This window comes from Podarcis pityusensis (assembly GCF_964106645.2).
Source record: "Podarcis pityusensis genome assembly, chromosome: 9".
In the NCBI taxonomy this organism is placed as follows: Eukaryota; Metazoa; Chordata; class Lepidosauria; order Squamata; family Lacertidae; genus Podarcis; species Podarcis pityusensis.
In genome coordinates this window covers 61,351,972-61,377,735 of record NC_138034.1, presented here as the reverse complement: position 1 = coordinate 61,377,735, position 25,764 = coordinate 61,351,972, and the positions used below count along the sequence as shown (strand labels likewise).

Sequence of the window (25,764 nt, the reverse complement as noted above, 5' to 3'; positions counted from 1 at the left end):
TGACACGGAGACGAACTTCTTTGAAAACCTGCGAATGCCCTTGAACCCAGAAGCCAGCCTATAGGTTACCACCGCAGCATGCAACCATCAAGACTTTCTGTCCTTTTGAAAATAACGGCACAGGGACAGCCAGCGTTTGATGTCACTCTCTGCATGTCTATGCATAGGGGAAACATCAATGGTGAAGCTATCTAGGATGACATTACAAAGCCTATCAGGCTCCCCGCTTCAGTATACATAAACTGGTCACCAGCTGTGATCTAGGTGAGGGAGGGGGAGCGAGAGAGCACACACTAGAGCATCAGTCTTTGTGTCTTCCTATGAGGTCCCCACACTGAGCATATTCAATATTAAGACTGCTGTTGAGCTGCTCTATCCAGTTTTCAATGCCTTAAAAAAAATGGGGGAAAACAAAACATAAGATTTATTCTTTAAAATGCCAGGGAATTTCTCCCACCTCAATTTGTCTCCAATTCAACAGGTACCGCAAGTTTTTTTAGTGCTTCAAAAATGTACAAAACCTCTTTGACCAGATATAACAGTGCCCCCAAACAAGCACACGTGAACTATGCCCATTGTAAGCGCATTATGCCAATGTCTGGCTTCTGAGAAGCAACTGGCTGCAATCCTGCATACATTCAAGCTGCTTAACAGCCACTGGTTTCAACGGCATTTAAGCACCTAACTATGTGCAGGATTGCAGGCTGCTGCAGTTATCGGTACCCAGCCAAAGATGCAGAGATGCTTCCTTCGAGTTGTTCTGTATGCCAAGAGATAGCAGATATTTCTTATTTACTGCTTTGTCTCTGGAGAGCCTTCTGTAACTTGAATACTATCAACAAGACCTGACGGTTTCTAATCTAATTAACATAGCGTCTGCTGCTGCTGTTGCTGCTGCTACTGCCGCCATGCCTTTGTTTCAAAAAGGAGGAAAGCTGACTATGTAAGTGAATCCCAGCAATGCAACTTTTTAAGCTTAGTTTGTTTAAAGCCTCCATGGTGCTACAAAAGGCCCTGGATTTCATGAGGGCGTCTTTCCCCTGTGACATTTAAGGTATGGGAGGAGTCCCTGCAGTACAGCTCCTTCTTATACTGCTGAGATTAGAAGATAGAGACATGGCCCCACCCACTTTGGGCTTGGCCACCACCCACCACCAAATCCAGCCCCACCCATCATGAATGTGGTCCACCCTACTCACGTTTCCCCAAGGAAATGCAACCCTCAAATTCCCCACCCCTGTTCTAAATGTAGTTTTGCAACCTGACCTCACATCCCTTCCTACTAAAGGGATATGGAAACATGCCCATTTTAGAGAAATAGCTACCTTCTTACCTTGGTAATCTTGGACCTTTCAGTTTCTCCTTAGGGGTATCTCTTCTCATGAGTCTCTTATTCCCTGTGGACCAGCCATCAGACTCTGGTCTTGGGGGAGATGAAACAGCCTCCAGTGTTTGCAGGTCCACTCAAGATAGACCAAGGGGTGGATCCATCTCCACTTGCAAAAGGAATAGTAAATCCCAATTGTGTTCAAGGAGCAATAGTGGGGTAGAAGAGCTGGGGGGAAAACACCTGGCAACCAAGGCACCTCTTGGGTTTCAGATAGTACATGGGTAAAGGTAAAGGTAAAGGGACCCCTGAATGTTAGGTCCAGTTGCGGACGACTCTGGGGTTGCAGTGCTCTTCTCGCTTTATTGGCCGAGGGAGCCGGCGTACAGCTTCCGAGTCATGTGGCCAGCATGACGAAGTCGCTTCTGGCGAACCAGAGCAGCACATGGAAACGGTGTTTACCTTCCCATCGGGAGCGGTACCTATTTATCTACTTGCACTTCATGCTTTTGAACTGCTAGGTTGGCAGGAGCAGGGACTGAGCAACGGGAGCTCACCCCGTTGCGGGGATTCGAACCGCCCACCTTCTGATCGGCAAGCCCTAGGCTCAGTGGTTTAAGCCACAGCGCCACCCGCATCCCTCCAATGTGCCTCTTGGGTTTCAGATAGTACATGGGTAAAGGTAAAGGGACCCCTGACCCACAGCGCCACCCGCATCCCTAGTACATGGGTAGGTGAGTCTAAAACCCAGGGACACAAATTTATTTAGTGTTAACTTTGGAAGTGTATACTTGATTCTGACCAAACTAAAATATAGATCAGGAGTAAAAATATACATCAGGAGGCTTAGCTTGGCCAGAATGGCTTTTCCCCTTCCCCAAACTAGTTTTTTCCCAGTGACACCCCTATAGAAGCTGGTCTAGATGTGATGTCAATGCCTGGATGGAGGAATCTCCTGGGAATTCTATATATTCTGTCCTGAGTTTCATCATGGAAAAAAGGGAGGATTCAATAATGTGATAACGGCCAAGGGTGATGCACTTCTACTTTTCACAGAACCATTTCCCTTCCCTGTATTACTTCCCCTTGCATCCTAACCTTGACCCTTAACTCCACCCCAGGACATCTAGAAACAAGCTGTTCATGCTCCTGATTGGATGCAGGAGTGATCACAAGTAAAGAAAGTCTACCTGGAAGAGGCAATAACCTTCTCACATCAAAAAGTGGGAGCCTACCTGGGCAGCCAATTGCTGGTTCAGGTGTAATCTCTGCAAATTGTGCAGATGGGTGGGAGACTAGCATGAGCTGTATTTCCAATACACATAGGCCACTGGCAGTCAGATGGGCTGCCTGGCTGAATTAGAACTGCAAAAGAAAGCACCTGGAAATATACGTTTCCAAAAGCTTATCTTCATCCAGAACACCAAGCAGTTGACTGAAACAGACGTCATTGTTCGACTCAAGAGAGATGCAAGTACGCAACCAGATTTTAAACATTCCTTTGCTTGTAACAGCTAAATAAGTTGCTCTTTTAAGGAGCTGATGGAGAATCTTGTGATGGTTCAGAGGTCTGCTGAGGTATGTAGATGCATTATGGTTGCAAACGGAGAACTGTAGAATCAATTCCTGCATTATTCAATAAACACTAAAATGAACACTGGTGCCATCAAGTCAGAGACTTTAGTAATACTAGACTGATGATGATAACAAAAACTTATACTCCATCTTTTTACAATAATATACAAAGCAGCTTTCCCCCATGGTTCAGGTAAGCTGTGCACTAATTTTTTTGAGGTGTCATATGTACATATCTGTTCATAATGGTTGACATATCAGACTAAGACTGGGCTGATTCAGGGTTCAAATCTCCACTCAACCTTGAAACGCTCGCTCTCGCTCTCTCTGTGTGTGTCACAGGCTATCATACCCACAAGGCTGTTGTGCAGATAAAATGTGTGTGTGCTTGTGTCTTTTTGCCAATGTGGATTTCAAGCTTCACCAAATGATCCATTTAATTCACAACAAATGTGTGGTTACTGCTCATCTACTGTGTAGGAACCAAACATCTCCCATCTAGGAAATCCCATCTCTTCATTATAGAGATGCTGCATTTTGAATGGCTGGGAAAGTACAATTGTATTGCTAGGAATATGGGACATTTTGCGCCGGCTGCAAAAGCCACAGTGACCTAAAGTACAGTCAGGAATGTGGTTCCATGACTGCGACAACCTTCTGTTTGCACTTTGAATGCTGAGTAAATGATTGCTGCTGCTGAGTGTATGTATAGTTTCTCTCAGCTGCAGAGTCCATTGCAATCTGGAGCACTGTTGGGAGTATGGTTGCATGGATATCACACGAGAGACACCTTTTGCACACTGCTAGCGGCAACACTGAGGATGAGCGACACACCACACTGCCATTGCAGTTGCACAAAGTTGTGTGATTCAAAAATCAGTACACATAGATGGACTGCCGCAGTCTCTGGAACTGACTAATCTTCCTTTCTCCCTCGTCAGTTTCAAATGCAACTTGGCAGCTCTTGGAGGAAACTTCAGACTTTGCCTAGAGACTTCAGCTTGAATGGTCACAGAGCTCTGTGGCTGATAAACAGGGCTGTAGAAAGCAAAATTAAAACTCTGCAGCCAGGGGATCAAAGTTCTGAGGCGGGATAAGCTGAATTCAGTGAACATTATAAACCGTGCAGCTCGGTACAATTTCCCTGTGTTCTCCTGCACTGAACTTCTACCCACTTATTCTCTCCCCCCCCCCACCCAGATGCATCTCACTGCCTAAAGGGAGAAAAATATTATAGGCATCGCCATTGCTTATGAACAAGTGCCACAGAAGCAAAGAGTTATGCAGAGGGAGTGCTTGAAAGGACTGGTCTTTTCTGGGCTGGGGATAGGTGGGCAGGGATGCTATATTAACAACAAGGAGGATTAAGATATATAGTGTGGTGTGAAATGACAGGGATGGGTACAGGATCGTGACAAGAAATGGAGTATGGCAATGAACTGCTGCGGTGGAGTACAAGGTTATTTGCAGAATACCCAGAAACCGAAATACCATATGTCATTGAAGCAGCTATTTGAAAGCTTTTCTAATAGCCTGGCTTATAGCTTTGGGGCTTTCTCTTGGAGTTTTCAGGCTTAGGTGTCACCTTCTTATGAATGACAGCATTTCAGGGTCACTGGATTTGAAACATCGTCATTACAAGACAACTGAAATGTACTTCAAAGATTCGCCCGCCAGCAAAGAGGTGAGGCTGAACAGGATTCAATGGCCTAAGTCATTGGGAACTGCAAAGAGAGATGTGGAGAAACTGGGATTTTCTGGTAGCGATAGGGTTTTTTGTTTTTGCATGAAAGATGCATGCAAAACATTGAAAAGCACATTTTACATTAATGGTCACATTTTACATACAAAGTTCACACAAACAGCATACAATGGGATGGAACAGAATGCAACAAGACAGGATAGACCTATGACTGAGTGCCAGAGAGACTAAAATGAGGTAGAATAGATGCCTATCCCATTCCAGTATGGGTCTGGGTTGATTTTGTTGCAGAGTTATGCCCTCTGCTTGCTTCCCCATTACTGAAGTGACCTCTCACTTGACCTTGCAAAAAGCACAGGGAGAGATGTTCTTGCTTCATCTTTCCTTCCTCTTGTGTTTTATCTGCCAAGACATACTATCATGTTATTTATAGATATACTATGGGATGTGTAAGCAAAACATCTGATGCATACACATCTGTTTCATGAATCAGACTTCACGGCTTCTGGAACTAGGAGGTGCGAAGCAAGATCGTATTTGCCAGGCCTTATGGTCTGGAGGCCAGAAAGCTGGAAGCAGTGAAGTTGTGAGCAAAGTCAGTGGGCAGTAGAGATGGTTTGAGAGTACCTCAGCCTGTTTCCAGTCAACAGGTTCCTCAGGGTTAAGAGCTAGGTTAGAATCTTTATAGGACTAGGTGAAACACTGTTGGCCCTTTGTGTCAGCTGACTACCACTGAGTTCATATCAGCTATCCAGCCTTCCAGCTATCCACAGGACTGGAGCACTGTGAAAAGCAAGCCAACAGGAAGCCTATCACTGTGGCACAGACAATGAGGCAAAGAATGGATGATTACCCCTGCGGTTGTCCCCCAAAAGTAGTAAGAGCTTTTGAAGTACTCCAATCAAGCCAAACTATTTTTATTATTAAATCATTTTGGGATACTTTATGGGAAGCACTTAATTAGTTACCAATAACTGCCTCTCCTCATATGAACCAATCTGAACCCTTAGATCATCATCTGAAGCCCTTCTTTGTGTGCCTCTTCCAAGGGACATCCAGAGAATGGCAACACAAGAGAATGGCCTTTTCTGTGGTAGCTCCCCATTTGTGGAATGGTCTCCCTAGGGAGGCTCACCTGGCACCTTCGTTACATATCTTTAGGCACCAGGCAAAAACTTTGAGGGTTATAACACCAGTCCTGAAAGACCTACATTGGCTCCCGGTATGTTTCCAAGCACAATTCAAAGTGAAGGCGCTTACCTTTAAAGCCCTAAATGTCTTCTGTCCTATATACCTGAAGAAGCGTCTCCATCCCCATCATTCAGCCTGGACACTGAGATCCAGCTGCTTTTCTGTATGCATTTATAATTTTATTCTAACAAGACCCCCACCTTAGGCCTCAGACACGCTCCACATGGCTCTGTCCCCATTCCATTAGAGTGTCTCCACCAAACTCAGTTAGTACTAAACCTTTAATATATATTTGGTTCTCAAACACCTTGGTTCTCAAATGCCTTGGTCCCCAAACACTGGAAACCGAGAAGAGTTCCAGTTTTCAAACGTTTTTTGGAAGCCGAACGTCCAATGTGGCTGTCGGCTATTGTTTCTGGGGCGCCTGCACCAATCAGAAGCTGCGCCTTGGTTTTCGAACATTTCGGAAGTTAAATGGACTTCTGGAATAGATTAAGTTTGGCACTATTGTTTTTGCTATTTGTTTTTGAGGCTTTTTCGGTTAATTTGTTTTTGTGACTGTGTGGAACCCAGTTCAGCTACTGATTGATTGATTGATTGTGTGACTGCGGAAATGGATAAAAGCCCCCCATCCAAACAATGACTATCATCAATGCAGGTAAGAAAAAAAATAAATTAATTTTTATCATCTACAATACTGTCATTTTATGGATCAGTGGTCTCATTAGATAGTAAAATTAATGTTAAATTGCTGTTTTAGTGGTCTGTTTTTAAAAGTCTGGAACGGATTATTCCGTTTTGCATTACTTTCTATGGGAAAGCGCGCCTTGGTTTTGGAACAGATTTCCGGAACAGATTAAGTTTGAGAACCAAGGTACCACTGTACTTTTTCTCATGCTGATGATTTGGCTCATGGAATTGTCTCCTGAAAAGCAAGTGTCTCCTTCTCTCAGTTGCAGCACCTGTGGCCTGCAAGACCTCCACAGAAGCTAAAGATGCTCCAACCTACACAAATTGCTGCAAGCTCGTTGCATACCAGTCATAGTGAAAGGCAGATTTGGTAGGTCTGTCACCAGAAAACTACCCTGTCTGCTAGGATGATACTCAGGGACACTGAAGTGCTTCTTATTCATGGATCGTTTCAAATCTGAAAATGGTTAACTTTGATTTGGCTATTGTGAAGTAAGTGGTGACTCTGGCTTTGATATTATGCGGTGGATCAAGTAAGAAGGCCTTTGGAAGGAGAATGCAGGGCGGTGAACTTAATGGTTCACAAAGAAGCTGACCAAGCTTCTTGTGGTCAGTAGATAAAAGGCTCCGGGAACTTTCTAATTTAAGAAATGTAATTTCATGTGTGCAAATTCATTTTTAGAAACTGTTCTCTGTGCAAGTTTCTAAAGTTGTAAGCACCCGGGAAACGCTTTTTAAAACACTTGTCTCTCAACCTCCTCTTTCGTGTTCCTTACATCTTGCATTATGCTGTGCTCCAGCCTCCCACAGCCTGATATGATTCAGTGGATGTTACATAATCTATGTCAGATTTATTATTCAGTAATACAAGGGAGAGGGGAACTGAGCAGCAAAATGAAGATAGGAGAAAGACGGGAGGGTTACTGCAGGTTAAGTACCTCTTAGAAAAGAACAACAGGAACCATTTCAATGGAATCAGTCTCTTTAGAGAGAATTATATGTGTGGAACCTGATTGCCTGGAGAGTGGAGGAGTGAGACCCTGACTCCACCAAAGTCAATGGGACTTTCATGAGCTTCAGTTTCAGTGGGGTCAGAATTTCACTCCACCTTTTAAACCACAATGCATTTTTAAAACCCACACCTCACCTATATTTCACAGTAATTGCAGCTGTTTTTACTCAAGGTTGCTTCTCTTTGCACTTTATAAATGCGGCATTATTAGAATGAGTGACACTTCAGTCTACATGTAAACAAAAACCTATTCTATGAAGGGTTTAGTTTTAGAAGCATAAACACAATGGGTTCCTTTGGAGACCTGTGAATAGCTGCCGTGTTTCCTTCAGCTCATGAGTATGTCAGCGAGCCACTTGGGTGCACAAATCATTCATACAAGAAATATTTACATATATGCACATCCTACGACTGTATCAAACTTAATGCTTAAACTATGGTTTAGGTCTGTCTTCCACACACTGGTGTCCTCCAGATGTTTAGGGCTACAACTTCCGTAAGCTCAACATCAAAAAAACTAAGATCATGGCCACTGGTCCCATCACCTCCTGGCAGATAGAAGAGGAAGAAATGGAGGCAGTGAGAGATTTTACTTTCTTGGGCTCCATGATTACTGCAGATGGTGCCAGCAGTCACGAAATTAAAAGATGCCTGCTTCTTGGGAGAAAAGCGATGACAAACCTAGACAGCATCTTAAAAAGCAGAGACATCACCTTGCCGACAAAGATCCGTATAGTTAAACCTATGGTTTTCCCAGTAGTGATGTATGGAAGTGAGAGCTGGATCATAAAGAAGGCTGATCGCTGAAGAATTGATGCTTTTGAATTATGGTGCTGGAGGAGACTCTTGAGAGTGCCATGGACTGCAAGAAGATCAAACCTATCCATTCTTAAATAAATCAGCCCTGAGTGCTCGCTGGAAGGACAGATCCTGAGGCTAAGGCTCCAATACTTTGGCCACCTCATGAGAAGAGAAGACTCCCTGGAAAAGACCCTGATGTTGGGAAAGATGAAGGGCACAAGAAGGGGACGACAGAGGATGAGATGGCTGGACAGTATTCTCGAAGCTACTAACATGAATTTGACCAAACTGCAGGAGGCAGTGGAAGACAGGAGTGCCTGGCGTGCTCTGGTCCATGGGGTCACGAAGAGTCAGACACGACTAAACTACTACAACAACTTCCGTGCAACTGATGAGAGTTGTAGCCCAAAACATATGGAGGGGAATCAGCTTACAAAAGGCTGGTTTAGAGTTACATGCACGGACCTCAGACTTTTGACCTCCTCCTTCATCAGGTTTGGGCAGGATGCAGATGGGGAAAGGCAAATCTGTCAATTTCCATTACTAATTTTTTCAGTCTTAAGTTCAATTCTCCACATTTCCACACCGGTTTGCATTTTTTCCTGTGATATTAACAACTCAACCATTCACTTCATGCCAGTTTGTAGTGTTCTGAAAATACTGTTTGTATGCCTCCATAATATCCACAACTCTTAACAATTCACTCTATTTCATTTATATATGGGCTTGCAGTCCCACTAAATGATTTTCAGCATAACAACACAACATAAACAATATTACAACTCCTTTAATACCTTGGAACCATCAAGAAATATACACACACAGACAGACAGACAGAGAGAGAGAGAGAGAGAGAGAGAGAGAGTCTTTATATCATGTTGAAATTATTGTTGCCAAATGACTACATTCTTTGAAATTGTAGTTTTGAGTGCCATGTTGAAAAGCTACATTTTCCAGGACACAACTGCAGATAGAGCCCTGATCCCTTGGACTAGAATAGTCAAAAGGAACTAGATTGGTTAAGTCACATAATTGCATACCTTAGCTATGCATTGTGTAAATCCCTGGTCAGAAGTAATGCATGTGGGCTTTTTAGAAGAACCAGAAGCTAAGTGAGCAGTAACTTCTGCAACTGGCTTTCAAGCCCTTCTTGTAACATTAGAAGAAGATGCAGTGTCGTGCCTAAACAGAGCATATTTAGGAAGTGGGAGGATTTCTCAGCAATATTTAAAAGATCTTTCTTGGACACAATAAATATTAAAATGCAAAACAAAGACAAAAACAAACAGAAAGGTAGCAGATAAAGGAAAATAGTTCTGGCCTAGCTTTTCCCCTGACATGATACTTTTCTGTGTACAGAGATGTTGTGTGTATTTGAGTAATATTCTGCCGTAAGAACACAGGAAAAATCCTACTGAATCACATCAACGGTCCATCTGATTCAGCAACCTTTTTCATAAGTGGCCAGCCAGATACCTATTGGAATCCCTTAAGTGGGACTTGAGGGCACAGGTGTTTCTACCTAACAGTTGGCATTTAATGGAATAATTGTCTTTGAACTTTGACGAGTATCACGGGGGCTCCAGCTCACAGCAGACTGACCACCTGGGTGAGAATTTAGCCAACATCTCCAATAATTACATAATAAATACCTATAAATGTGTGGGTGAATATTGCAGAAAATGATGAGATAGCCAGCAGCATTGCCACGGGGATTCCATTACTGCTACTTTGCCATGAGGTGAGCATGCAGGTCCATTTTAATTGTCTCTGTTTCTGCACAATAAAGTTGTATGCAATTTTAAATATGCGGCGCTGTTGCCAATTTTAAACATCTCTCTTACATTTATTAAACAGATCAAAAGAATATACAAACATAACACCCCCTCCTTCCAGCTGAAAATTCCAGTACAAATGTAAAGTTAATGAAGTCACTAGGGTACTGAGATGCATAAAAGTTAGACATACAATCTCAGAATGATCAGGGCCTTGAGAAATCATACACAGTCATTTGTGGTAAGCAATTGACCCGAGTAGGTGTGATTTTCCTGTGCCAGGAATGATTCATTTCATTCAGGGTTGCAAAATGAGACTCAGTCAGCAACTAGCAAAAACTGAGAACAAACAAATATCACTTCTCCTTTTCTTAATTTTTTTTTTTAAGCTTCCTTCCCTCACCCCCACTCCTGAGTGCAAGAGCTCGAATTGCAAACAGACTGCGTGGAATCTGGAATGATGAAAGATAACATTAATTTATGAATCACGATTAAATGAGACTCTGAGCTCATTGTCTTTGCCATCTGCATTCACAATGGTAAAAACATCCAAACTTTGTTTTATTTTTAAAAAAACTTAAATAATTTTCACTACTGCCCTTGTTTATTTAATTATTGCAGTATATGCAACATTTGAGTATATGAAACAGAGAAGGCAAAGTTTGCTGAGCATTCCAGGAATCTTCTGCACCATATCAGTTTGGTGTAAGGCAATGCTTTTAAGTTGGTCTAAGACAACAAGAACTACAAAATACACAAAGCAATATTTGTAGCTGGACAAGCATGGACAGCTTGCCTGATAAAAGACCATCTATTTTGCCCTTCATCACACCAGATTCCACTGCATCTATAGCATTTTTTCCTAGGAGGCTATTTTTAAATGTGCTTACTGGGAAATAAATGCCACTGAACTCAGGGGAATTGCTTCTGAGTAAACATGGTAGGAATTGGGCTGTTCACTGCTCAAAGCGCTTCATGATGTCAGTGATCCTTACAACATCCCTCTAATGTTGGCCAACATTATAACCTAATCATAGTTGGGTTCAATTCCATTCATGTTGGCAGAATGTAGGTATGACTAGCTTTGGCTAGATCAGGGTCAGTGCTGTGGAACTTTACAGAACAACAAACACCAAAAATATTTAGGGCCCTGCCACAAAGAGCTTACAATCTGAATTCCAATGGGGATGAGAAATGGTGAAGAGACGGTGGTAACTGGGGAAGGACATGTAGTTTCACATATTTCAGCTTGGTTTGGTTTGGATTTTCAGTGGAAAATCTTGTTCTTTTTAATGACTATGATATACTCGTTTCTTATTTCTTCTCTATCCAGAAATGCCCGACCAAATTTCCGTAATGAAAGGAAGTTGCTGTGCGGTTCTATGAAGAAAAAAATCATTTCCAATAAATGACATCCATTCTGGTACGTTGGTCGCTGATGCTGTGGAATGTGGGGCAATGCTTTCAAAACAGGGATGGATGACCAACTGAAGAAGAAAATGATTTTCTCCAGATCGGGGGTAGCTATAACAAATTTTATTTGCTTAGAAGGGCATATGGTGTGTTAAGGGGTGGATAGTACCTCTGTTGGGGGACGCATTGTGCTGCTTCTGGGGTAATTTGTGTACATTTGGTCCCCACTCTTCATTCAGCTCTCACCTGTGGCTCCTGGAAGCTGTCAACATGTGACAGAGGCCACACACCGGGAATGGCTTTAACTCAGGCATAGGCAAACTTGGCCCTCCAGATGTTTTGGGACTACAACTCCCACCATCCCTAGCTAACAGGACCAGTGGTCAGGGATGATGGGAACTCTAGTCTCAAAACATCTGGAGGGCCAAGTTGGCCTATGCATGCTTTAGCTGGCTGGCTAAACCAGATGAGGGTAGCCAATGTGCCTCAAACCCTCAGTGAGTAAGGGAATTCCCCAAATTGCATGTGGATTGAGCAGATGAGACTAATAGTAGGTCCAATGGTCAAGAAGGTGATTACTACAAATGCTGTAGAGGGAAGTGAGGGGCAGATGGGGCTCATCAACCTGGAAAGGTAGCCCCTCTAGGAGAAGGAAAACTCTGATCCTAAACCTCTATTGCCTTGCCAGATATCTTCAGGAGAAGTAAGGGCTAAGGAGTAAACCCTATACAAAAAGACATTTGGGTGGCACCTTGGGTGACAGGCAAGCTGGTGCCAAATGTATTGCTGTGCTTTTTTTTGGACCACATCAGTGAGGCTGAGATGGAGGTCTTGTCGTCTAGGCAGCCCAGGACCTCCACAAATACTGCCCAGGCTTGTGCCCCAGGGAGGTCACTGCGATGCTGCTAATGCAGCGGTTTGACTGCACCCCCAGAGGCGTACTCCATTGTCTCTCGAGACAGACAGATGCCAACAACAACAAGGAAAAGAAAATGACTGTTCAAGGGTTGAAAGGAAGATTTGTCAAATTTAACATCTTTACATGAATGCCCCACCCCTGCAAAAAACACCAAAAACTATTACCTTGGCCATACCTGGGTGCACATGTTTTATCGTTGTGAAACTTTTACAGTGGTACCTCTGGTTACGAACAGGATCCGTTCTGGAGGCCTGTTTGCAAGATGAAAAGCCCGCAACCTGAAGCGCTGTATCTGTGCAGGTGAGCAGCGTGATTTGGTGCTTGTGCGCATGCGCGAAGTGTGATTTATCGCTACTGCAGTGAAACCTGGAAGTAACCCTTTCTGGTACTTCCGGGTCGCTGCGGGACGCAACCTGAAAAAACGTAACATGAGGTATGACTGTACTGTTAAGCAGCACCCATTTTATTATACATTCTGAGCACCTATGAAACAATTGGAGTGAGCTGGAAAGTACACTGGTGGCCCCCGGACCAATCTCTGGAGAACAGAATGGCTCATGGGGACGGGGGTCAAATTACATGTAACTTCTTTTGTTCAAAATGGCCTGTGATGGTGGCCAAGTCAGGGAGTGGAGGGGAGGTTTCTTTTTAAAAAAAATATTATTATTTTTAAACACACATTCACACCCACACTTTTTCTGTGGCATTTTCTCCCTCTGATAACCAATGTGGTAGAAAAGTTGAGAGTGCAGGATGAGGGCCTGGGAGGCTAGGTTATAAATCCCCACTCAGCCGTGAAGCTTACCGGATGACCTTGGGCCAACCTCTCAGGCTAACCTACCTCGCAGGGTTGCTGAGGGGATAAAACAGGGAGGGGTGGAGAACCATGTACAGGACCCCAGAAGAAAAGGCGATATACAAATGTTATAGATAAATAGCCTTGTTGGAGGTTAGGAAATGTCAAGAACAATACAGTTGCCTGCATTCCTCCCAGAGGTGAACTGGAGGAATGGTGGAAGGTGCTACTGGAGGAAGGGTATTTTGGCTTAAGAGGTGATGCTGAGGGAAGGGTTTTTGGTTTTTTTAGCCATTTCTTTTCTCTGTCTGGGCTAATTCCCTGACTATAAGGAGCCCAATCCTCTACATGTCTCCTCAAAAGCAAGTCCTCTTGAGTTTCATGGGGCTAATACTCAGGAAACTAGGAACACGACTGCAATCAGTCTTCTCAAGCTGCTAATAGGCTTGAGGTAAAATCAAGTAAGTACCTGTTAGAACTGTGCTCTTAATGGCCTCTTGAAATTCTCTGCCCTATTAGTGGGCAAAGAAGTTGGGTGGGTGATTTTACCACCTTTCTCCAGAGTGAGGAGAAATTCTTCAACCATTTATTGGGAATGTGTGGGGGGGGGGGAATGTGTATGTATGGGCTCACCATTAGCCGTGGGAGTAGCAAACTTTTTATATTTTTAACCTAACGTTGTTTTTTGCTGCTGCCAATGACAACAGAAGCAAAATGGCCGCCATTTTGAATCCTCCACAATGTCCTTGACCTGGAGTCCTTCCAAGGCACTGTGAGGAAAATATGGTGGCCATCACACACAAACAAAAAAGATGGTGAGGAATACTTGGGGGATTTTTTTAAAACAGCTTTTTATGGCTTTCATTTTCTGAGGGGAGGTGGGTGAGAAAAAGAAAATTCTCAAAAAAATTCTCTTCATGGTTAATAATATTTGGGGGGAACGGACAGGGAAATGTGTGGGGAAAGGATTAACTGGTCTCCCAACCACAACCCTATTCCTCCTGACCCCATTCTCCCATTCCTCCTGGATTGTTTTTAGGCAAAGGAAAATATATCTGGAGAACTGACCATGGATCCCTCACATCATATTTAGTCTGTGAAATGCAGAAATTGTCCATGCCTGCTCTGGAATAAGGAGCAATATTGGTAGCAACATATACCAATACATTCGTGCCGGGAGCATATGCGGTGATAATTATTGAATGCGCTGAACTAGTGCACTTTTCCTCAGCTGGCGTTTGATTAGCTTTTCTTGTAGCTGCTTCCTGGTTAAGGAGGCTTTAAAAAAAAAATAAAAAACCACCACAGCAAACCCTTTAACCACCTCACCTCCTTCACTTATGTACACACGCATATAAAACCCCAAGAGAGAGAGAAGACAAGGATAGTAAACATCCAAAGGTCATACAGAGGCTGTTGTCTAGTAATTTTCACTTCCCCTTGCACGGCCTGCAAAACACACAGACACACACACCTGTTTCATTCAAGGTTTTGGAGAGAAGGAGTGGGAAATCTGTCGCGTTCAACCCGCCCTGCCCCCGCCTGCAAATGTTGAGACTTTTTGTCCATGCAAAATATGGAAGGGTAAAAAGACCACAGCTTTTCACTCTGTTTCCATACCATAAGCACATTTAACCACCCTGTCAAAGAATCCTGGGAACTGTAGTTTAAAGGTGCTGGGAACTGTAGCTCTGATGGGTAAACCTAAACTCCCAATATTGTTTGAGAGTATGTGTGTGCTTTAAATGTATGGTGTGTATGCAGTCCGGATGAATTGATTCCAAAAACTCCATTACCCTCTCCTCCCAGTTTTGAGGCTGCCCTTCATACAAAATATGGAACATGGTGGGGCAGAGGGGAAGAATATAGCTTTTCACTCAGTTGATCCCAAACAACTGCTGTGGTTGCTGCATTGGGCTTCATGGTCACAACAGATCAATGCCGGAGAGAATGGCCACTCGCTGCATAAACCCGCAGTACAATCCTGTAAATATCTGTCAACCCAAGAAGTTCAGTGAGGCTTCTTGCAGAGTAAGGCTAGCTCTGGGTATAGCAGCCCAAGTGTGTGAGCCTCAGCTCCTTCCAGGTGACCTTGACTATGAAATGGCAAGGACACAAGAAGGTCATACCAATTTATGCCAGAGCTAATTTGCAACAACCAGCACCTTTCAGGTTTACTGGATCTGAACCAGTCTGGAATAGCCAGCATCCTCAGGTTTCCCCGGCCACACACAAAATGACCATCTTTTATTCTGGAACAGCTCACTTAACCCCTGCCTAGTCCTCAACTCGCAATCTATAATGTGGATTATTAAGAGTATTCCAGGAACACACAAACACACCTAAACCCTTTTTATAACCACCCTGACTGGAGCAAGCCTATTAAGGAGCAACTAATCTGCATTATTTCAGAGTTCACTCCTGAAGTGAAGCTGCCCAAAAGGTGTTACCCCCCCCCCCTTTTAAGGATTTGCAAAGCTCCTGATTTTAGCACGCTAAAAGGAAAATGCAAACCAAGGCAGACAGAGAAAAAACAAACACGCAAACACACACACACACACACACACACACACACACGGGTTACACTGATTTGCTGGTCTTGGTTTCTTCTGCAGCTGTTGAAGCTTCTGCTGTGGCTTCAAGAAAAGGGAAGGAGGAGGCTGGCCTGGAAGCAGGAAGAAGAGAGCAAAAAATAATAATAAAAATGAACCTGTTCCACTCTCTGCTGACTCAGAGCTCAGAAAGGTGAGGCTTTCTTAAATCCTTCCTGTCAATCCCCTTCTTAAGAGGCTGATCCTGCGCTGGCGGCTGCTCTCCCCTCCCAAGCCGGCTCCGCAATGCACTCCCAGCGAGGAGGTGGCACCGCGCAACCCCGCATGCAACGCGGCGCGCACAGCCCCACACTCTCTCTCCAGACGCACCGCAAGCGCCTCCCCTTTCGTCCCTCCCCGCCGCCTTCTCCTCTCCCCGTCTTTCCTTGCCACAAGCAGCGCCGGCTGCCAATCCGCCTGCTGCTGCTGCTGCTGCTGCTGCTGCGTATCCTCTTCTGCACTCTCAACAGCAACAACATGAGTGCATGGGAAGCTCCGTTGGTTTCTTCTGCTGCAGAGCTTTTGCGCTGCTCTGGCTGCCTCTTGCTGGATTAATTGCTGCTGTTGCTGCTAGCCCTGGACCAAGGCTGGGGTGTGTGCGTGCGGGTTTTTTTTTTTGGCTTCCCCCCCACCTCTCTTCTCCGTGGGCGCATATGGGAAAATTAAAAGGACCTCACCAACCACCACTTTGGTGGTAGGGAGCGGGGCGGCCAGGACGAGACTTCGCCCCCCACCCCAGCACTCCGTGGCAGGAGCGCCCCCAAGACAACCACCAGCTGCCCAACCAGGTAGTAAATAACCTCCATGCGCCCCTGACTCGTGGCGCCGCTCGGTTTGGGAAAGCAGGGAAGGCACCCTCTCATAGGGCGGCGGGGAAGGGGGCGGCTAGGAGATGGAAGGTCAGGATTTTAGGAAGGGAGGAGGAGGGAGGCTGAGCTCCTCTGGGTCTTCCAGGCTTGTCCGCACAACCAAGGAGGGCTGCGTTATTTTGGGAAGAAGCTTCCCGTGCTTGCGATGTGGTGGTCGCGATTTTGCCTTGGGTGGGCGGATCGCGGAACTGGGGGAACAAGTGCACACGGGATCGAGGGCTGGAAAGTGGTGCAAAGGCTTGGTTTGTGTACTGTGGTTTTTCTGTTTTTTTAAAAGCTCGCTTCGAGTCCTGCAGGTAGATCCGGGGCTGGGCAGGCGGTAGCGGCAGCTGATTGGGAGGAAAGGAGCTGGAGGAGGAGAAGGCAAGAGCTAGAAGCCGGTATGTTTATTGCACGCAGGGCAGCCGCGGCTACGAGGAAGGGCTCGCCGAGAGCCGCATTGCCTTCTTCCTGTACGCGCGAGGCGTGTTCGCTGGGATTGGACCGAGCTGGGCTCTCCTGCAAGTCGGCAGTGGCCGCAGCGGCGGCTGGGATTAGGGCGAGGGCAGGGCGCTTTGTGGCGGTGCAGTTTTGGGGAAGGGGCGAGGAGGGTGTGCGCGCGTGGAAGGCTGCAAGGCTTCATCGTGGACTTATGCAGGGGAAGAAGACGCCTGTTTTCTGGGGAGAGGGTTCCCACCTTTCCGCAGCGGCTGTGCAGCAGTAACATACATGCATACATATATATATATATATAGAGGGAGAGAGATTGGCAGCTGGGAGAGCCATGTGGATTCTCCAGCGTTGCCACATGGCACCTTCCCCGCCCCCACTAGACACTGTCACCTCTTGCCCCTGCCATCGCTGCGCCAGCCACACTCATCACAGCTATCGAGCTATTTGCCAGAGAACCGTTCACTGCCCATGCAATAACACATGCTTGGGGTACATGTGTCATATTGCGGTGTGCATGGGGATGGTGGTGGAAGAGGCAGAACCGGTCATGATTTGTGGCGGGTGGCCAGCTAGTTGTGGCACCAGGAAGAATGGTCAGTGGAGACTTTGTCACCAGAAGGGCATTGTGACCCCAAGGAAGTAGGGCAGCTCCCAGTGCAGAAGGCAGCATGAAAAAGTGTGTGTGTGTGTGTGTGTGTGTGTGTGCTTTGTCTGTGGGGCTCACGCCTGTTTTGCCCAGGTGTTACTTGGGGCTGAGTCTCGGCCCAGTGTGGTGTGTCAAATAAAAGTCCTCACTGCCCAGTTCCAGTTTTTCATTCTATTTCATTCAACATAACATGAAGCAAATTCAGGCTGATGGGTTGTTACAGAGAAGTGAGTTCCTGGAATAATATTTGAATGGGGAGACGGTGTCGACGGGTGATGACGCACTTGTTCCTGGATGGTTCCTTTTCGTACTCTGAACTATGATGCTCTACCTGCGCCATTTCCCATGGAGTATGGGAGCAGCTAGACATTGCAGCAGGCAGGGTAATTGCACGTGCAGTTTCAAGGGGGAAGAGAGACTTAGCATTACCCAGTGGTGTCTCGTAATGCATCATCTTAACACGAGCCACGAGGGTGGTGCTCTTTGGCGACTGTACTTTCCCAACACCATTAAGGAGAGACATCTTGCCAAGTAGTGGAGAGGATCGGTTTTCTTTTCCCATGGCGGAGCAGAGTTCCACTGAACATTCTTGTGGAACGGATTTCGCTCTGCTGGAACCTCGGAGATATATGAAGCCTGGAGATTCAAAATGACTAATCTATCAAATTTCTCCGTCGCAGTATTGCTCACCCTGCTCAGTATGCAGTAACTGTTGCCACATCAGCCCCTTTGTGAATCAGGCGGCGTGGGGGTGTTTTTCAGGAGGTCAGAAAGCATATTGGATAAAATGGAGGGGGAGGGACCGCTGCTCTGTGGTATAGAGAACATGCTCTGAATGCAGAAGGTTTCAGATTCAATCTCTAGGTTTGCTTGTTTTTAAAGATCACGTACCAGGTGGCAGGGAAGACCTCTGTCTGAGACCCTGATGAGCTACTTCCAAGTGACAGTACTGACCCAGATGGACAATTGGCCTGCCCAGGTATAAGGCAGCTTCCAGTGCCCTTAATGAGATGAAGCAGAGAAAGGACGGGCCTGTAGCTCACTGGTAGTGCATCTGCTTTGCCTGCCAAAGGTCCCAGGTTCAATCCCCAGTATCTCCAGGTAGGGCTAGCAAAGGTCATTGATGGAAATTCTGGAGAGCTGCTTCCAGTCAGTACTGAGCTTGATGGACCCATAGTCTGATTAAGTATAAGGCGGCTTCCAAACAGTGCCAGATTAAACCCTGTGGGAGGCCCCTAGGCAGCTGAAATTGATGGTGGGGGGCTTGTGCATGTGCTCTAGTGGGATAGCATTGAACTAAGCAAGCTTGATTGTAATTTTCTTTCATGATCAAATCAATATTATTTTGGTCCCTTTTCGTGGGGCCCCTGAAAGGTGTGGGGCCCATAGGCCGGTGCCTGCTCAGCCTATTTGGTAATCCGGCACTGCTTCCCATCTTCATAGAGAGCTAGGAAAGCCCCCCCCCCAAAAAAAAAAACCCTGGGGAGGACGGGTTCCAGGTAGATGAGGAAAGCGAGCACTGGCAATGCCCGGGTGACATTCCAAACGGGAGGATGTGGAGATGCAAGGTAATAGGGTAGGGGATTTTGGAACTGCCAGGGCAGGAGGCTTACAAACTGCTTCCATTCACAAAGTGTTTTGTAAATTTGAGGCTCTGCTGTATTTGCTACGCTCCCCTTTCAGCCTGACAGCATGTAGTAATCGCGCTTATTTTCGCCGATTTCCTTTTTCGTCATTTTCACAGCTGAATGTGACTACAAAACAATTGAAAAAAGCTGTCTCTCTTTTAAGAGGCGATTCAAAGCTAGACACATTCGTCTCTGTTCCCCCCCCTCCTCTTTTCCTGGTATATGTTGTACTTGAAGTGTTAAAATCCTCAAGAGACTGAGGTGGAGAAAGCAAGTGTGTGGGGGGAGGGGGATGAGGGGGTGGGAAGAGAGACAGACTAGGGGAGGTTTCTTACCAGCACTTACTTCAAACACTTTCTCTTGCTTATATATAAAAAGGGGATAAAAAGGAAGCATGTTCCAAAACCAGTCCAGGGCTTATATGAAAGTGAAATATTAATGGGCTGGGAAAGCTTAGACAGCAGATAACTTTGCACAAAACCGTTTTGGAGGGATTCCGCCCTCCTTACAACTCCTTGTGGCATATGAAATTGTGTCTCTGTAGTACCAACGCAATTAAAAACTTCAGGGCTGCAGGATTTGTAATTATGGGGGTAGAATGATGTTGGCCAGTGGGTCATGATAGCAGATCTAATAATCTTTTCCATTGGAGAACATCTGTGATTTGAATTGTTTTTCTATTCTTGGAGGAAGCTGAAGGCCAGATTGGCATGGAAGCATTCTGAAGTGCCTTACCATGGGATTCCATTGAATTCCTTTGCAGGAAGCGTTTGGCTTAGGACTTAGTTGCAACATAACCCCTTTTTGCTAACCTCACAAGTTCCTCAAGGGAGCGACGTTCAGAAGTAACTACAGGAAGCATGGGACTGTCATTCTGGTGAGACTCCAAAAGATTTATCCCCCTGGATAAATTCCAGCACTACATTTTATGCATTAAAATCCTCCTACGTGCTACTAAATTTATTCACTTACTCTGCCAGTTTCAAGATTGCTGCTCTCTGTACTTTGTGGAACTGACTCTGGGCTGTATGCAGCTAAGCCCTATTCAGAGCAGACCTGTTAAAGTCAATGAACCTAAGTTAGTTAGGTACTTCAGTGTGTCTATTCTGTGTAGGACAAGCATTGAATGCCACCCATTTTGACGGTCATGACCCTGGGGTCGGATTCTCCTTCTTTAGAGGATGAGGAATCAGAAGGGAAATTGTATCCAAGACTAACTCTGGAAGTACTTCCAGAAGATGAGTCCACAGTGCCAGTGCCCTTCTAGTCCAAGGATGTCATAGTGTCATAGAACTGTAGAGTAAGAAGGGACCACAAGGATCATCTAGTCCAACCTGCTGCAATGCAGGAATCTTTTGCCCAATGTGGGGCTCAAACCCATGACCCTGAGGTTAAGAGTCTCAAGGTCTACCAGTTGTCACATTGCCACCCTTTGACTCTATCATGGAAGCCCCAGTACAGCCAAAGTTTCCCCTGCTCTGTCAGAGTAAGAGACTCCTGGAGCAAGGCTGGGCCTCTTAAACCAAAGAGGCATCTTTCAGTGAAGGTGGGACTTGCAACTGGGACAGAGCTACTGTGCCTATATAGGACTCAGTCTAAGGCATGGGTAGGCAAACTAAGGCCCAGGGGTCGGATCCAGCCCAATTGCCTTCTAAATCTAGCCTGCGGACGGTCCAGGAATCAGCATGCTTTTACATGAGTAGAATGTGTGCTTTTATTTAAAATGCATCTCTGGGTTATTTGTGGGGCATAGGAATTGGTTCTTCTTCTTTTTTCCAAAATATAGTCTGGCCCCCCACAAGGTCTGAGGGACAGTGGACTGGCCCCCTGCTGAAAAAGTTTGCTGAGCCCTGTAAAGCTACTGCAATATCAGTGTGGTGCTTGCCTTGAGGGACGAGCTGCACTTGCATCAGAACACTGACATCACTTTCACCTGCAGATGTCGCATATGAAAAAAGGATAATGGGAAGTGATGGTCTCCCCGCCCCCCCCCCAAAAGAATACAAAGCCCATTAAGGAATAGGTGCATTTATGTCTTGGTGAAATTATTGGATTGGTCCGGCACTGGAGGATCTCAGGGCTATTTCAGAATGCATGGCATCTGTAAATATAGCTCAGAGTGGTAATTGGCTAGACTCCCACTGAGGTTTAATCCTGAAGTTAATTTGGGTAAGAGTTTGACAGAAAGAGTGGTCTGGCAGATATAAAATACTGGATTTGAAGTGGTGCAGCAATAAAACTGCTGGCACTTTTTCAAAGCTACGCTGGCTCTGGTGTGGTTTCACATTGGATGGGGGACTGAATGTTGTGATTCCTGCATTGCAGGTGGGTTGGACTAGATGATCCTCAGGGATCCTTTCAGCTCCATGATTCTAGGGTATGGATTCAAAGCTTTTCTATTCAGCTTCACTGAGTCTTTACTCAAAGTTCTTCCATCTGTAAAATGGGAATAATGTCTAGTTACATTCATAGAGCTGTGAAGGTAGGTGAATAAGATAATGATGGATCAGTTTTGCAACTGAGGTTATCAGAAACGGAGACTACAAGACAACCCCCGGTGGACATTTAAACACAAGGTCTAAAGAGACTAGTGGTCTATCCCTCCCTCAGCATTGTCTATATCAGGGGTGGGGCTCTTGATCTGACTGGTGGGCCAGAGACAGACCCTTAACCTTACTCATCTTGCAGTCCACATTTGACAAGTGGGCGGGGCCACACACCTGTCAGTCACCTGACATCGCAATGAAGTCAGATGACCTGCTTCGGCCTGCATGTTTTGTAATCGATAGTGGCGTCTGCCCTGTGGAATGCCCTCCCTTCAGATGTCAAGGGAATAAACAGCTAACTGACTTTTAGAAGACATCTGAAGGCAGCCCTGTTTAGGGAAGTTTCTAAGGATTGATGTTTTTTTATAATGCTTTTAGATATGTTGTAAGCTGCCCAGAGTTGCTGGAGAAACCCAGCCAGATGAGCGGGGTATATAGAATAAAATCATCATTATCATCATCATCATCTGCAAGCTAAAGCACAGTGCTTTGCAAGGTCCAACAGCCCCTGGGCCTTGCAAAAGCCAGTGGACGTAACTTTGCAAGCTTTGATGATCATCGGTGCCTGCAAACTCTCTTTTGGCCCAGCTGCATGCATCTTTACCTGCCCCACACCAGGTGCCATATATGATGTATGGCAGGTGGGCATGACTTGCATGAAACAACCTGTGAGCCAAATGGGGAGGCAAGGTAGGAATTTCTCCCCACTGCTGGTCTCCACTGGTGGGCAGTGTTTTTCCAGGGTTTCCAGTATAAGTCTTCCCCAGCCCTACTTGGAAATTCCAAGGTTTGAACCACTGAGCTGTTCCCGATATGCACTACTAAATTTGTCTAAAAACCGTCGCTTGTAGACCACGGTCAGGACTGCATTCAGGCTACCTTCACGACTTAGACCCCTCAGCTCCAGCTTGCCAACCCCCAGAACTATCACACTGAAGTACCTGGCTACTTTATGGTACTCTGGAGTTCGGGGCTGGCTGGTTACTCGATGGCTTTTCCATTTTCCACAGCGGCAATAACTCATGCTCCCTTTCGTGCGCCATTGTCATTGAGATGTGCTCAATTCTGTTTCCTTTGGCTTCCCTGACTTCGTGACATGACGTGTGAAATGCAGCATGCATAAGCAGCTAGAAGTCGCATGCACAGCGCTGGGTTTGCAGTCGGCCGGTTTCATCCATATACATCAGCGAGGGCCTGTAACGCTGGGGTAATGGAAGCTATAGATGTATATTATACACACAATTGAATAAATAACAGCTTAGCTATTCACTAGTTAAATTTGGGGCCATGCATATGTATTGCTTCTCGCCTGCCTGTCGTACTACATGTCAGAGTGTATCACTCAGATACGGCAAGCCCGCATGCTCCGTATGAGTGGCAAGCCTAGCAAGATTTCCCTTTTGGATTGTAACAAAATACTTGTGCTTTATGTAGGAGGCTATTGCTTTTATCAGAGCCGTCATCTGTCCTACACATGATAGTCAGTTCATAATAAAGCCTGAGGATTGGGTATGAGAAAGAAAGACTTGTAGGCTGAGATAGAGGAAGCACCACAGCATGCGCAAAGAGGACATCCTGGGGGGAAAAGCAAGGGAGAAATTGCAAAAATATCTACATTAAAATCTCCCTGTCTGCATTATGCGGGGGTTTTTCTTTCCATAGCAAAAATTAATTTAGATGGAGGAAAACTGAATAAGCTGCTGTGTAAGAATTGTGAGAATAAATGGAGTTCAACGCACACAATCACCCATCAATGATTTGTCTGTAAATATCGGGACTTCTTTATTTTTTAACCTTGCTCTAGACGTTGGAGCACCTTAAGATGGAGACAATGACTAAATGCAGGTGAATTAAAATCCAAGAGTCCTCCATCAAGCGCACATTTGCAAAATCATTCGGGGAAGAAGTTAAGGGCATAGGAATTTAGGAAACTGTATTGTATCAGGATGTTGGTTTATCTAGCTCAGTATTGCCTGCACGGATTGGCAGCAACTCTCCAGGGTTTCAGGCAGGGCACATCCCAAGCTCTACCTGGAGATGCAGGGGGTTGAACCTGGGACCTTTTGCGTGCATGCAAAGCAGGTACTCTGCCAGTGAGCTACATCCTTTCTAAGTCCGGTTGAAGCTCCTGGTGTTGGTGAGACCAATTCATGAGTAGGAAAGCACAGTGGTAGTTTTGATGTGCTTTGAAAACCTGTGAAACCTGTTAATCACATGCAAGCGTGGGCCAAAAGAAATGATAGTGCACATTGTGGGTCAGTGATGCCTCATATCAAACCACTTTTTGTTCTCTTGCCTGTCTCCAGATCCTGAGCCTAGGTAGAACTTGAAGAAATAAGCACAAATCTTCATTGTCACCCCTCTGGCACATTTAAGGGGTGTAGAATTGAAGTGGAAGAGGCATTTTGGGGCTTAAAAATTCTCCCTCGTTTTTAGACTGTAGCTCAGTATTGGAATAAATGCTTTCCACACAGAAGGTCCCAGGCCCAGTCCTTATGGGTGGGGATGTCTCTTTCCTGAAACCTTGGAGAGATGTTGCTATGATAATGAGCTCTGAAGATGGACCAATGGTCTGACAGGAATGTGCTGGCTGTGACACTTGTTCAGTTGCTTCCAGTCAATGGGAATGCTTCTGTTGACTTCAGCAAAGGAGAGGTTTCAGCCTTGGAATCTCCCCCTCTATTAATCATTCTGCATTATGCAGCCACCTGTTAAAAGCAGAATCAATCGTCGTCCCTTTGCAAGCCATTTGTTACTGACTCCACCATAGGTTAATGATTGCCAAAAGAAGAAGAGGAAAATCGTTTCTTTCTCCCTTTTTTTGGAACGAGGCAGTGAAAGAGTCTGGGATGATGAACAGACTGTTGTGTCTCGGGGAAACAATGGAAGCAGCCTGCCAGTCCGGTTCAGAGTCCAGAATTGTGTTATTTCTAATCGCTGTCATACCATTTGCGTGCGTATGTGTGTGTGCTCAGTGTTCCACGCGATAAGAACACCGATTGAGGTAATTCATCTTCGAGTCATGGGAGACAATATGAAGGCTTTAGATAAGGGTGTGCTGTGCACATACAAGAATGCATGCTGGTCCAGAAGCATAAGATGTTCAAAGATGTTTGGTGCATTGGCACAGGGAGAACCTTTTCAATGGCACATTGTGTCTGCCCTGCTGCAGGAGCTGGAGGCAATATTTGCCTGGCATCAACTTGAAATGTCAAGTAGCTGCTTTATCAGTGTGTGTACAAGTTTCTGAAACGTAGTGAATTTGTATCTAATACTGCAGCATGCCTGCCAGCAGTACCTGTGCAGCTGGCTTGCTATATAATCCAGCTGAAGCAGACCTCAAAAGATAACTAACGTGCACTGAATTTTGGCAGTGGGATGCCATTATGTTTCCATAGGCATGCAATCCTGGTTCGGATGTAGCACTGGACCATAGTTTAGTGTTACGTGATTGAGCCTGCAAAAGCATTGGGCTTGTATGCTGCTCTCTTCTTTCTCCCCCTTCACTATTGTCCCAAGGAGGACATAGGAAGTTTGCTTTTGGGGACGGTGGTGTGGGGTTGAACATTAATCATAGCTTATTGTCACATCCAAGAAAGACAAAACTGTCTGGCGTAGGGGCGGAAAACATTTTTTTTCCAGCCCAAAGGCTTCATTTCTTACTGGGGACCACTTGCCAGGGGTGGGTGGGGCCATTCATGTAAATTGTGTGTTTGTACAGTCGGCTAGTTTCTACACACTTGCACATCTGTCTCCATCCAGGGAAGCAAGAGGCATGATCAGAGTTCAGGGATGCTTTTCAGCCAGTCAGTAATACTCAAGGAGGGTGCAAAAGAGAATCAGTAGGATGC

The 25,764-nt window shown here is 45.5% G+C and overlaps 1 protein-coding gene and 1 long non-coding RNA gene across 7 annotated transcripts in view; one reads left to right on the top strand and one right to left on the bottom strand.

Annotated features, from left to right (window-relative positions):
* Positions 1–10,116: 10,116 nt before the first annotated feature.
* Positions 10,117–16,094, bottom strand: LOC308485462. The gene is made up of 2 exons (XR_013990529.1): positions 15,912–16,094; positions 10,117–12,818 (listed from the first exon to the last, which is right to left on the bottom strand). It is a non-coding gene; the product is annotated as an uncharacterized lncRNA (long non-coding RNA).
* Positions 12,831–25,764, top strand: part of CCSER1 (coiled-coil serine rich protein 1) — a 701,360-nt gene continuing 688,426 nt past the window's right edge. For 5 of the 6 annotated variants that reach the window (XM_081020751.1, XM_081020753.1, XM_081020756.1 and 2 more), the window contains exon 1: positions 16,204–16,580. The gene's annotated coding sequence lies outside the window, so the exon portion shown is untranslated. Of the gene's footprint in view, positions 14,017–15,816; positions 15,947–16,203; positions 16,581–25,764 lie in introns of those variants that run through there. The other variant, XM_081020752.1, reaches the window with a different exon arrangement.